The following is an 11,051-nucleotide window of genomic DNA, read 5'->3' as shown; positions in this document are numbered from 1 at the left end:
GGTTCCGATAGTTCTCCAACATCACGTCCCTGTACAGAGCCCTCTGGGCAGGGTCTAGGTGCCCCCACTCCTCCTGGGTAAAGTCCACAGCCACATCCTTGAATGTCAATGACACCTGAAATGCCAAACACATTTCTGTTCCAGGCCAAGCCCTTGACACAGCATAGGAAACAACTGTGAATGTTCAATGCTCCAAGGTCCTGGAGTTACTGCATCTCTGGGAGGGACCAAGGTACATGGGACATGCCTTGGAGGAACAGCTATGTCTTGGAAGGAAACTTTTATCCATGAAATAAAGGAGAAAACGTAAGACAGTGGTTAGCCTCGCTCTAAAGTGGAAGGCACAGAGTGCCCCAATGTTGAGAGAAGGGCCATAGTCCTGAAGGCAGAACTCATGGGACAATTACGGAAGCTCAGAATTGGAAGAGGCCTGAGATGGCACCTATTACAAACTTCTACTCAACATGGGAACCTCCTCATACTCCATCCCCTGGGACAGGGATAAGGAGCTGACTGCTTCCTTGGGGAATCCACTTTTATATACCTCTAACTGTTTGAAAGTTCTTTTATATCTCCAGTACTTAGCTCAGTGCCTGGCACACAGTCAGTACTTAATCAATGTTTACTGACTGACTTTAAACTGAGCTAAAATCTCCTTCCTGGTAACTACACACTGGGTTTTATTCTATCCTTGGAAGCCAGAAATCAAATAAGCCACAAGTGTTTATTAAGCACCTACCTTATGCAGGTAGTGGTAGGTGCTGGGCATTCAAAGATAAAGAATGAAACCCCATTTTCAAGTAACTTACATTGTATTGGGGGAGATATAAATACACAATATATGCAAAGCTGTTAAATTCAAAGTAGTCTGGAAGTGGGGCCTGCACTTGGAGGGGGGGAATGGGGACAGGGGGGCAGAATCAGAAAAGTCATCATGTTTAAGGTGGTTTCCAAACTAAGTTTCGAAAGAACAGAGAGTGTCTATGAGGCAAGGGTGAGGGAGTTGTACATTCCAGGCACGAGGAGATACCAGTGCAAAGATATGGCGATGAGAGATGACAGAACCGCGTGTGAAGGACAGGAAAAGAGCCGGTATGACAAGACCACAGAGTGTAGGAAGGCGAGGAAGGAACAGTTCTGAGCTAAGAGCTTAAAGCTGCACTAAGACTTCTGGGATGCCCTGTGTAACGAGGCTGGTAAGATAAGTCCTGAGAAGACTGTAAAAGGTTCAAACAAAATCCGAGCTTTGATGGGCTGGGGAGGAGAGAGACTAACCAGGAGACAAGGCTCAGGCAAGACGCAAAGAGGGGCTATAGTAAGGTGGTGACTTCATGAGAAAAGGCTGGGCTGGGGAGATATTACAGAGATCAAAGGGACAAACATCTGGCAAAGGAGTGGATTGTGGGGGAGGGGGTGGGGAGGCAAGAGTAACGCTGAACTCATCACACATGTGGGAGAATAGATTCAGAATCTATATCTATATCTATCTATATACACACACACGTGTGTGTATTTGTATAGAGAGAACACACAGACATCTACATTCTGCACACAGGTGTACACGCTAGCCCTTATAATTCATAGATCATAGGTTTAGAGCTAAAGGGATCTTAGAGGCCATCAGTCCAATCACCTAACACAGATGAAGAAACTGAGGCCTGGGGAGGGGAAAGTGACTTGCCTAGGGCCATACATCTTGTAAATGTCTGAAGGGGGATTTGAATCCAGCTCTTCCTGAGGTGGCTGGTAGGCAGCAGACAGAGCACAAACCTGGAGTCAGGAAGATTCAAGGGTTCAAGTCTAACCTCAGACACAGACTGAGTGACCTTGGGTAAGTCACTTTGTTTGCCTCAGTTTCTCCAAGTGCAAAGTACAGATAATAAGCATACCCACCCCAGGGTTGTTGTGAGTCTCAAATGAGATAATACTTGTAAAGCACTTAAGCATAGTGTTTCACAAAATCCCTTCCCTTCCCCTCTCCTAGTTCCAAGTCCAGCACCCTATTTACTGGGCCATGCTTAGTCCAATGAACTCCAGTCGAACTTCATTTGTTGCCTGGGTCAGCAAAGGAAAATCAAGCATAAAAATGCTGAATAGGGCATTCTTGTGGCATCTGGACACACAGAGATGAGGGCGCTGCTCTTCAAGGGGGGAGTCCAACTTCTGTTTCCCCTGGTGTGGGGGAAGTAGCTGGTCCCATTTCCCCCACATTTGACAAAATCTTTTATAATATTCTTGTGGAAAAGACAGAGGAGTGGGCAAGATGACAGTGTAGTTAGGTGAAGTCAGAACAGGATGAATTACAACAAGAACAGAATGCTCATTAATTTATCAATGTCAACCTGGAATTAAGCCTCCAAGAGCACTCTACCTGGGCCAGATTTTCTCCATCTTTTGTCAATGACTTGGATGAACACAAATGATACCTGTGATACAAAATTAGTCTCAAAAACAGATATGAAATAGACACCCTACTAACTACTTTAATAAAATATATATGATCCTGACACCCAAACAAAGAGGGGAACAATAGAAAGAAAGAAAAATCATATACAAATATTACTAATGAATATTGATGTTAAATTTTTAAGCAAGACCTCACAAGGAGACTACAAAAATACATCATGAAAATAATTCACAACATGACCAAATTGGATTCACACCAGAGATAAAAGGTTTGTTTAACATTAAAGAAAATTAGCATCACTAATCATATGAACAACAAAGATAACAAAACCACCTGATTTTATCAATAAACATAGAAAAGGCTTTTGAGAAAATACAGCACTCATTTATGTGGAAAAGCCCTGCAAAGCACAGAAATGGAAGGGCCTTTCATTATTATTATTATTATTAAAATCATATATTTAAAACTAAGACCTAAGGCTGTTTTCAAGGGAAAAGCCTATAAGCGTTCCCAGGGCAAAAAGAGGGAAAGCAAGCATGGCTCCATAGCCCCTCTCTCAAATATCACTTGATATGGTTCTCAAAGCACTGGCTATAGAAATAACACAAGAAGACAAAATCAAAGGTATAAATATCAACAGAGGAATTAAACTATATGTGTCATGATGTACTTAGAAAACCCCAGAGAATTAGTTAAAAAACAAAAACAAAACAATGAGATGATTAACAGCAATTTGCAAGGCAACAGGATCCAAAATAAATCCTGAAAAATCATCAGCATTTCCATACTGTGCTGACAAAAACCAAAAGGAAATGGTAATAAGAAAAATGATTTAAAATAACTACCTTATTAAGACACACAAAAAAATTCATATAAATACAACTATAAAACGCTCTTCACAGAAATAAAGGCAGACTTGAAGACTTAGGGAGACAATGACTACTCATGTTTGGATTGTGCCAACATACTCTATATTAATGTAAAGATTTAATGCTATTTCAATCAAGTTACTGAGGATCTACTTTTCAGAACTAGACAGATTGTTGACAAAATTCATTTGGAAGAACAAAAAGTCTAGAATCTGAAGGAGAAAAGAGTGTATACGAAGGAGGCATAACATTTTTGGACCACAAACTATATTATAAAGCAGTAAGCATCAAAACTATGTTATTATTTGAAAATGAGAAAAGAATCAGTAGAATAGACTCAATAAGGGAGCACCAAAAGCAATTGAAAACCAAATTACTGAGGGAGGAATTCCTTTCTTGACATCTGACCATCAGGCCCTTGAACAGAACTTTGTTAGGGAGAGAAATTCAAGAATGTAAGAAGGAAATATTTGTAGCCCCTGAGACTCAACTCACCTGGGAGCTGACTGTCAGAATCCCAGAAGACATTCCCTCTTCCTTTGTGTTAACCTCCAAGGGAAGGGCAATACCCTCCAGGAAGACCTGTGCAGGAGAAGGAGGCCGTGAGGAAGACCATCCATCCTAGCCTGCAGTTGTCAGAACTGCCTGGCTAGAAAATCCCTATTGCAGAGTAAAGGAATTAAACTGGTTACAAACAGAAGAGAGGCTGGTTTAGGCTCCTAAGATAGAAAACAAAGCTCGATGGCATTTACACAACCCATACCAAAGCTTTCTTTTTAGAATGTGTGGCTTGTGGGATGGACAGGGCACTGGCCTTGGAGTCAAGGAGCCCTGAGTTCAAACAGACCTGTGTCACCACTGGCTTCTCCATGTGCTCTTTTCTTCCCTGGGGCTGAAACACAGGATTCACCAGATGCTACAAGGGGGAAGACATCCACAAAAAAACACAGCAATGGAGAATGAGCAACAAGAAATCACTTAACCTGGCTGAGTCTCAGTTTCTACTTCTGGCACCTAATAAGTGCTTAGTGATGCTTTATCTAACCATAAGAGTACAACAAAAGTCGACAATATCTCTTGGTTTAAATACACCCCACCCCACCCCCAAGACTATATTTCCTTTTTTTCCCCAGAAGTCACTTTTTTTTAATAATTAATTTTTTACATTCAGTGTTTAACACTTTGGGTTCCAAATTCTCTCCCTTCCTCCAGCTCCCCCCTCTACCATTGAGAAGGCAAACAATATGATACCCATTCTACATGTGAAATCATGCAAAGGACATTTCCATAGGAGCATGGCTAATTTTTCAGCCTCTCTTCCAAAAGAAACTGTTTAGTTAGAATGTTTATTCAATAAATCTAGATATCTTCCAAAGCCCACAGGATCACTTTACGACTGTTTCAGTCTTTCTAAAGTTGACAGAATAATGCCTGAATCCTCCTTCCCTCACAAAGACAGAGTGAATTCAAATCAGGTGATAAATCTCAGGTTATCTCAAGGATCTGGACTCTGCCACTTCAGACCTATGAGACCCTAAGCAAGTCACCTCCCCTTTCTGGGCCTCAATTTCTTTATTCCCCTCCCCGCTAAAAACCAAGAGGACTGGCTTACGGTTCTAGCGCTAAAGGTATGATTATATGATCACAGGTCACCTCCTCACTAAATTCATCCCTGCTCCCCTGAGCTGAAAGTGTTTCACCCTCCTCAAGTTTTCCTAGATAATTTTGTCAGTTTCTCTCTCTCTCCCCCTAAGCCCCCATCTCTTCCCTCCACATATAATAATCTGTAAACTTATGTCTCCAATACTGTAGACTGTAAGCTCAGTGAAGGCAAAGACCCTATGTCACCCACCCACCAAGGTGGTCCTACCCTCGATTTTGCCACCACCCACAAAAGCTCTACTTCCATGTTCACAAACTGAAATTCCCTTACTGATCAAAATCATGTCATCTCACCTCCCCCTCTGTCTTGCAGCTCCTAACCCTGTTCTCCCCAAGACTTCCAAAGTCTAGATTCCTCAGTTCTTCCCCAGGCCATCACCCCTGCGCTAGCTACACTCTCCTCCCTACCCCATCATGACCCTTGCCAAACTAATTCAATTCTACACCATCCTCTTCTCTCAAGTGCCTCATCCCTATATCCTGCTAGAGATAAGATAAACCTCAAACCCTGCCCAACCTCAGTCTTGGATTACTCCCACCATCCACTGCCTTTGCTTCTAGTCATCTGCTGCTGAATGAAGCCGGGGAAAATCATGAAACTGTGCTGACTGGGCTCATTACAAATTTACTTACATAATCTCAATTGAGCCCTCACTGCAGCAAACCAATCCCTTTACACCTCCCTAAGTGACTCACCATCCACCTCAGCTGCTCTTCCAAACCTTCTCATCCCTCCACAATCCACCAAGGCTCCCCCTCCTTTCACTCTCTCAGCTAAGAATCTTGCTTCATATTTCACTGAAAGACTGAGGCCATTCACCCAGAGCTCTCTCCTCTCCCCTCTTCCCATCTCACACCACTCAGATACTTTCTACCACTTCTCCTCCTCTCCTCCATAGACGAGGTCCTTCCCCTGCTAAGGCTGACCCCTTTCTGTACACAAGGGATGCCACTGCATCTTGTCTTCTCCAGCAGGTGCCCTCTGTCTTCACCACTCTCTTCTTTTCAATCTCTCCCTGTTTGCTTGCTGCTTCTTCCATCCTCAAAAAAACATCACTGGATAGATCCATCCCAACCCGCTACAGTCCTCTCTCTCCCCTCCCTTTTGTGACTAATCTCTTTCAGCAGGCCATGTGCAATACCTGTCTCCACTTCCTTTCCTCTCACTCTTCTCTTTTAACCCTCTCCAGCCTGGCTTCAGTTCTCATTCAACCCAAACTGCTTTCTCCTAGTTGCCAAACCCAACAGCCTTTTCTCAGTCCTCATTGCCCTGATCACCCTTTCCTCCTTGATACCCTCTTCTCTCTAAGTTTCCTGAACACCACTCTCTCCTGGTTCTCTTCCCACCTATCAGACCACTCCTACTCCCTTTGCTTTGCTGGATCTTCATCCAGTTCTGTGGGAGTCTCCAGGGATCTGTCCTGGGCCCTCTTCTCCTCTCTCTCTATACTATTTCACTTGGCGATCTCATCTGATCCTATGGCTTTAAGTATCATCTGCTTATCCTGTTCTAACCTCTCTGTTGACCTCTAGTATCGCATCATGAACTGGATGTCCCACAGACATCTAAAATGCAACATGCCCCACGCTGAACTCATTATCTTTTAGAGGCAGCTGGTGGTGCGATAGATAGAGCATTGGTCCTGGAGCCAGAAAAAACTAAATCAAATCTGACCTCGGACATTTACTAGCTGTGTGACCCTGGGCAAGTCACTTAACCTGTCTGCCTCAGTTTCTATACTGTAAAATGGGGATAATAATAGCGCCTACCTCCCAGGTCAAGGAGAAAATATTGCAAGCAGCCAGAAAGAAACAATTCAAGTATTGTGGAAACACAATAAGGATAACACAAGATCTAGCAGCTTCCACATTAAGGGACCGAAGGGCTCAGAATATGAGATTCTGGAGGTCAAAGAAGCTAGGGTTAAAACCAAGAATCACCTAGCCAGCAAAACTGAGTATAAGGCTTCAGAACAAAAGATGGACATTCAATGAAATAGAGGACTTTCAAGCATTCTTGATGAAAAGACCAGAGCTGAATAGAAAATCTGACTTTCAAATACAAGAATCAAGAGAAGCATGAAAAGGTAAACAGGAAAGAGAAATCATAAGGGATTATTAAAGCTGAACTGCTTACATTGCTACATGGAAAGATTATATTTGTAACTTATGAGACCTTTCTCAGTGTTAGGGTAGTTGAAGGGAATATACATATAAATAGACAGAGGGCACGGGGTGAGTTGAATATGAAGGGGTGATTTCTAAAAAATAAAATTAAGGGGTGAGAGAGGAATATATTAGGAGGAGAAAGGAAGAGATAGAATAGGGTAAATTATCTCATAAAAGAGGCAAGAAAAAGCTGTTATAATGGAAGGGAAGAAGGCGGAGGTGAAATGGAATGAGCAAACCTTACTCTCATTGGATTTGGCTTAAGGAGGGAATAACATATACCCTCAATTGGATATCTTACCCTACAGGAAAGTAGGGGGGAAGGGGATAAGAGGGGGGATGATAGAAGGAGGACACACTGGGGGAGGGAGTAGTCAGAAGCAAATACTTTTGAAAAGAGACAGGATCAAGGAGAAAATAGAATAAATGGGAGGGGGATAGGATAAGATGGAGGGAAATATAGTTTAACCTTCACAACGTGACTATTATGGAAATGTTTTGTATAATGACACATGAATAACCTATATTGAATTGCTGGCCTTCTCAATGAGGGTGGGGGGTGGAGGGAAGAAAGAAGAGATTCTGGAACTCCAAGTTTTAAAAGCAAATGTTAAAAAATGTTTTTATGTGCAACTGGGAAATAAGATATACAATGGGGTAAAGAAATCTATCTTGCCACCATCCACATCCAGAGAAAGAATTACGGAGTCTAAATGCAGATTGAGACAAACTATTTACTCTCTTTTTTTCTTCTTTTTGGTTTTGTTTCTTCTTTCTCTTGATTTATTCCATTGGTTATAATTCTTCTTCACAACTTGACTATTGTGTAAATAAGTTTAATGTGAAGATATATGTAGAACCTATATCGGGTTGTGCCATCTTGGGGGAAAGGGGGAGGAGAGGGAGGGGGAGAAAATTTGGAACTCAAAAACTTGTGGAACTGAGTGTTGTAAACCAAAAATAAAAAAATAAATTAAAAAAATAAATCCATCTTGCCCTACAAGAAATTAAGGGGGAAGGGGATGGGGAGGGTAATAGAAGGGAGGGCAAACTGAAGAAGGGGTAATCAGAATACATGCCATCTTGGGGTGGAGGGAGGGGAAAGATGGAGAGAAAATTGGTAACTCAAAATCTAGTGGAAATGAATGTTGAAAACTAAAAATAAATAAATCTAATAAAAAAAAGCTTTACATTAAAAAAAAAAATAGTACCTACTTCACATGGTGGTTGTGAGGTTCAAAAGAGATATTTATAATGTGCTTAGCACAGTGCCTGACCCATAACAGGTACTTAATAAATGCCTGCTCTCTTCCCTTTCTGTTCCCCTAAACCCTCCATTCTTTATAACTACCATACTATTACCATTGAGGATACCACCATCCTCACCAATACCTCACCAAGGGGATACCACCAATCCCCTTGGCTTTATTGCCCAGCAGAACCTCAGGATTTCGAACTGGAAACTGGAACATAATAGGGAGAACAGACCCCAAAAGAACTTTGTTTGGACTCTTTATTTGAAATTGGGACTTTGGACGCCAAGTGGAAGCCTTCAGGCAGTTTGGGGAGAAGACTCCCCAAGAGAATTCTATTTGTTTGTTTGTTTGCTTTAGGACTTAACTAACTAAAGCATGCCCGTGCCTCAGGGTACTGGGGAAAAGCCTGCAATGGCAGTGTGCGCTGAAGAAGTACTTTATTTGGACACTTTGTATTAGCTAAAGAGATTAACTTGCTTTGATCTAGGGGTTGATGTTTGAATTGTAAACAAGTATTTTGGGAATGATTGATTATCTTGCTGGGACCTAGGGGTGGGTCACGTTTGTATTGTAAACAAATATTTGGGAATGTCATTGAATGATATGTTTTAGTTTCCTGCGTAATTGGATCACAATGTATAAAGGGTCAATGTATGTTCTAGGATACATGGCTGATTAGATTATGTATCCTAGAACAAGGGGTGGAGTGTGTTGGTAAGCAAAATGGGCTTTTGTTTGCTTTGAGTAATTCAGTGTATTTCATTGAGTCTTACTAAGTGCTAAGCCCCAGGCCCAAACCCCTATTAGGTGTAAAACCTATGTGGGTGTGGATTGGCAACTAAGGTGGGGCCCAAGATGGGGCTAACTCCAGGGAGGTCCTACTTTACATGTCTGGGACAGCCGAGACTTTTAGACGATTCTAGGTCACGTGGGTGAGTCGTATGTGTGACTCACCCCTGACCCTGAAAAAAATATAAAACCAGGGGTTGGCTTTATATTCTTTGGAGCTCTTACCCACAGGAGTGGTGGCGAGTGACTCTGGGCCAGTCCTTGTTCTGAGCTCCCGGGATGAACCTAGATGTTGGTAACTGTGAATTGTATTGGGTCTGACTGTTTGTAATTTGTTTAAGGGCTCTCACTCATGATGGTGCTGATGCAGAGACTCTGGGCAGCTGTAGCTAAGGAGCCCTGCAGCTCGTAAACCTGGATGCTGAGACTTTGTTGAACTCTGGTAACTATGTATTGGGATTTGAATCAGACAAGGTCTGTCTGTTGATGTTTGTAATTTGCTTGTATTTTGTTCTGAAGTTCAGGGTGCTGGCTTTTCCCCCTGAACTAAGTGAATGATATTTGTATGCTGAATTAAAGTAAGCTTGTCAACCCCTTCACATAGCTTTCCTTAGTTAAGCAAATCAAAAGAACCTGTGCTTTTGCAACGTGCTGGTAGCGTTCTTGTTGGGCTTTCACCCCCACGACAGCTGCTAGCTGGATTGTTGAAACACCATGTCAAACTCAGCACTCCCCACTCAGTTACTTACAGTGGCTCCCTAACACCTCCAAGATCAAATAAAATACAAAATCCTCTTTTTGGTTTTTTTGGTCCTTCATGACCTGGCCCCTTCTTAGATTTTGACTCCCTTCCACATAGTCTACACTTCAGTAGCACTGGCTTCCTTGCGGGCAGACACTGTCTTTTGCCTCTTTTTGTACCCCCAGTGCTCAGAACAGCACAGGGCATATAGTAGGCACTTAAATATTTATTGATTGATTCTCTCAAATACAGATACACACAATGATAGGGACTACCAACCCCCTACACAAGCACACAGGCATAAATAAACATATGGCATCTCCTTGACACACAGAGATGACTATTTCTTCCCTGACAGACACACATACACATGAGCTCTTTTGATACACACGATAGCTAACATTCAGATGACACATTTAAGATTCTCAAAGTGCTTTACATATATTATCTTGTTTGATAACAGCAATATTCTTTTGAGCACCCTCCACACTGTACTCAGATACAAATCAAGGCCACAATATCAGGCTTTTCTCTCACAAAGACAAACATGAAGAGGGCTCTTCCCCCAGGGGTCCTTCACACACACACACGTACATACATACACACACGTACATACACACACACATACACACACACACTCTCTCCTCCTCCTCCCTTCTTTCCTCTCTCTCCCTCCCCTCCTCTCTCCTCCCCCCTCTCATCTCAAAATACTGGTTTTAAATAAGTGAAGGAAGTGACACATTTCAGTGACAGGTCAATGCAAATAAACATGTAATTTTCCCCCCATCCAAGTTCACAGAAACCATGAAATGAACCCTTGATCTGGATGAATTCCTTTATTTTACAGATGAGGAAACTGAGGCTCAGGGAGGTTAAGTGATTTGGGATCACAGGTTCGGGTTCTTAATCAGGGGTCCTGAACTTAGTTGTCTTTTTTTAATATTTGGCTAATTATTTCGGCATAATTGGATTCCTTCATAATTTTATACTATGCACTTAAAAACAACCCTGGGAAGGGTCCGTCCACAGGCTGCACCGGACACTCCAGGGTCCAGAACAAGAAACAGGGTTAAGACCACTCCCCATTCTGGAACTGGAAGGGGCCTCGGGAGCCATCTGGGCCAACTCCCTCATTTATAGAAGAGGAAACTGAGGCC

This window comes from Trichosurus vulpecula, chromosome 7, assembly GCF_011100635.1.
Source record: "Trichosurus vulpecula isolate mTriVul1 chromosome 7, mTriVul1.pri, whole genome shotgun sequence".
Classification (NCBI taxonomy): Eukaryota; Metazoa; Chordata; class Mammalia; order Diprotodontia; family Phalangeridae; genus Trichosurus; species Trichosurus vulpecula.
Note: the sequence above shows the minus strand (reverse complement) of the source record.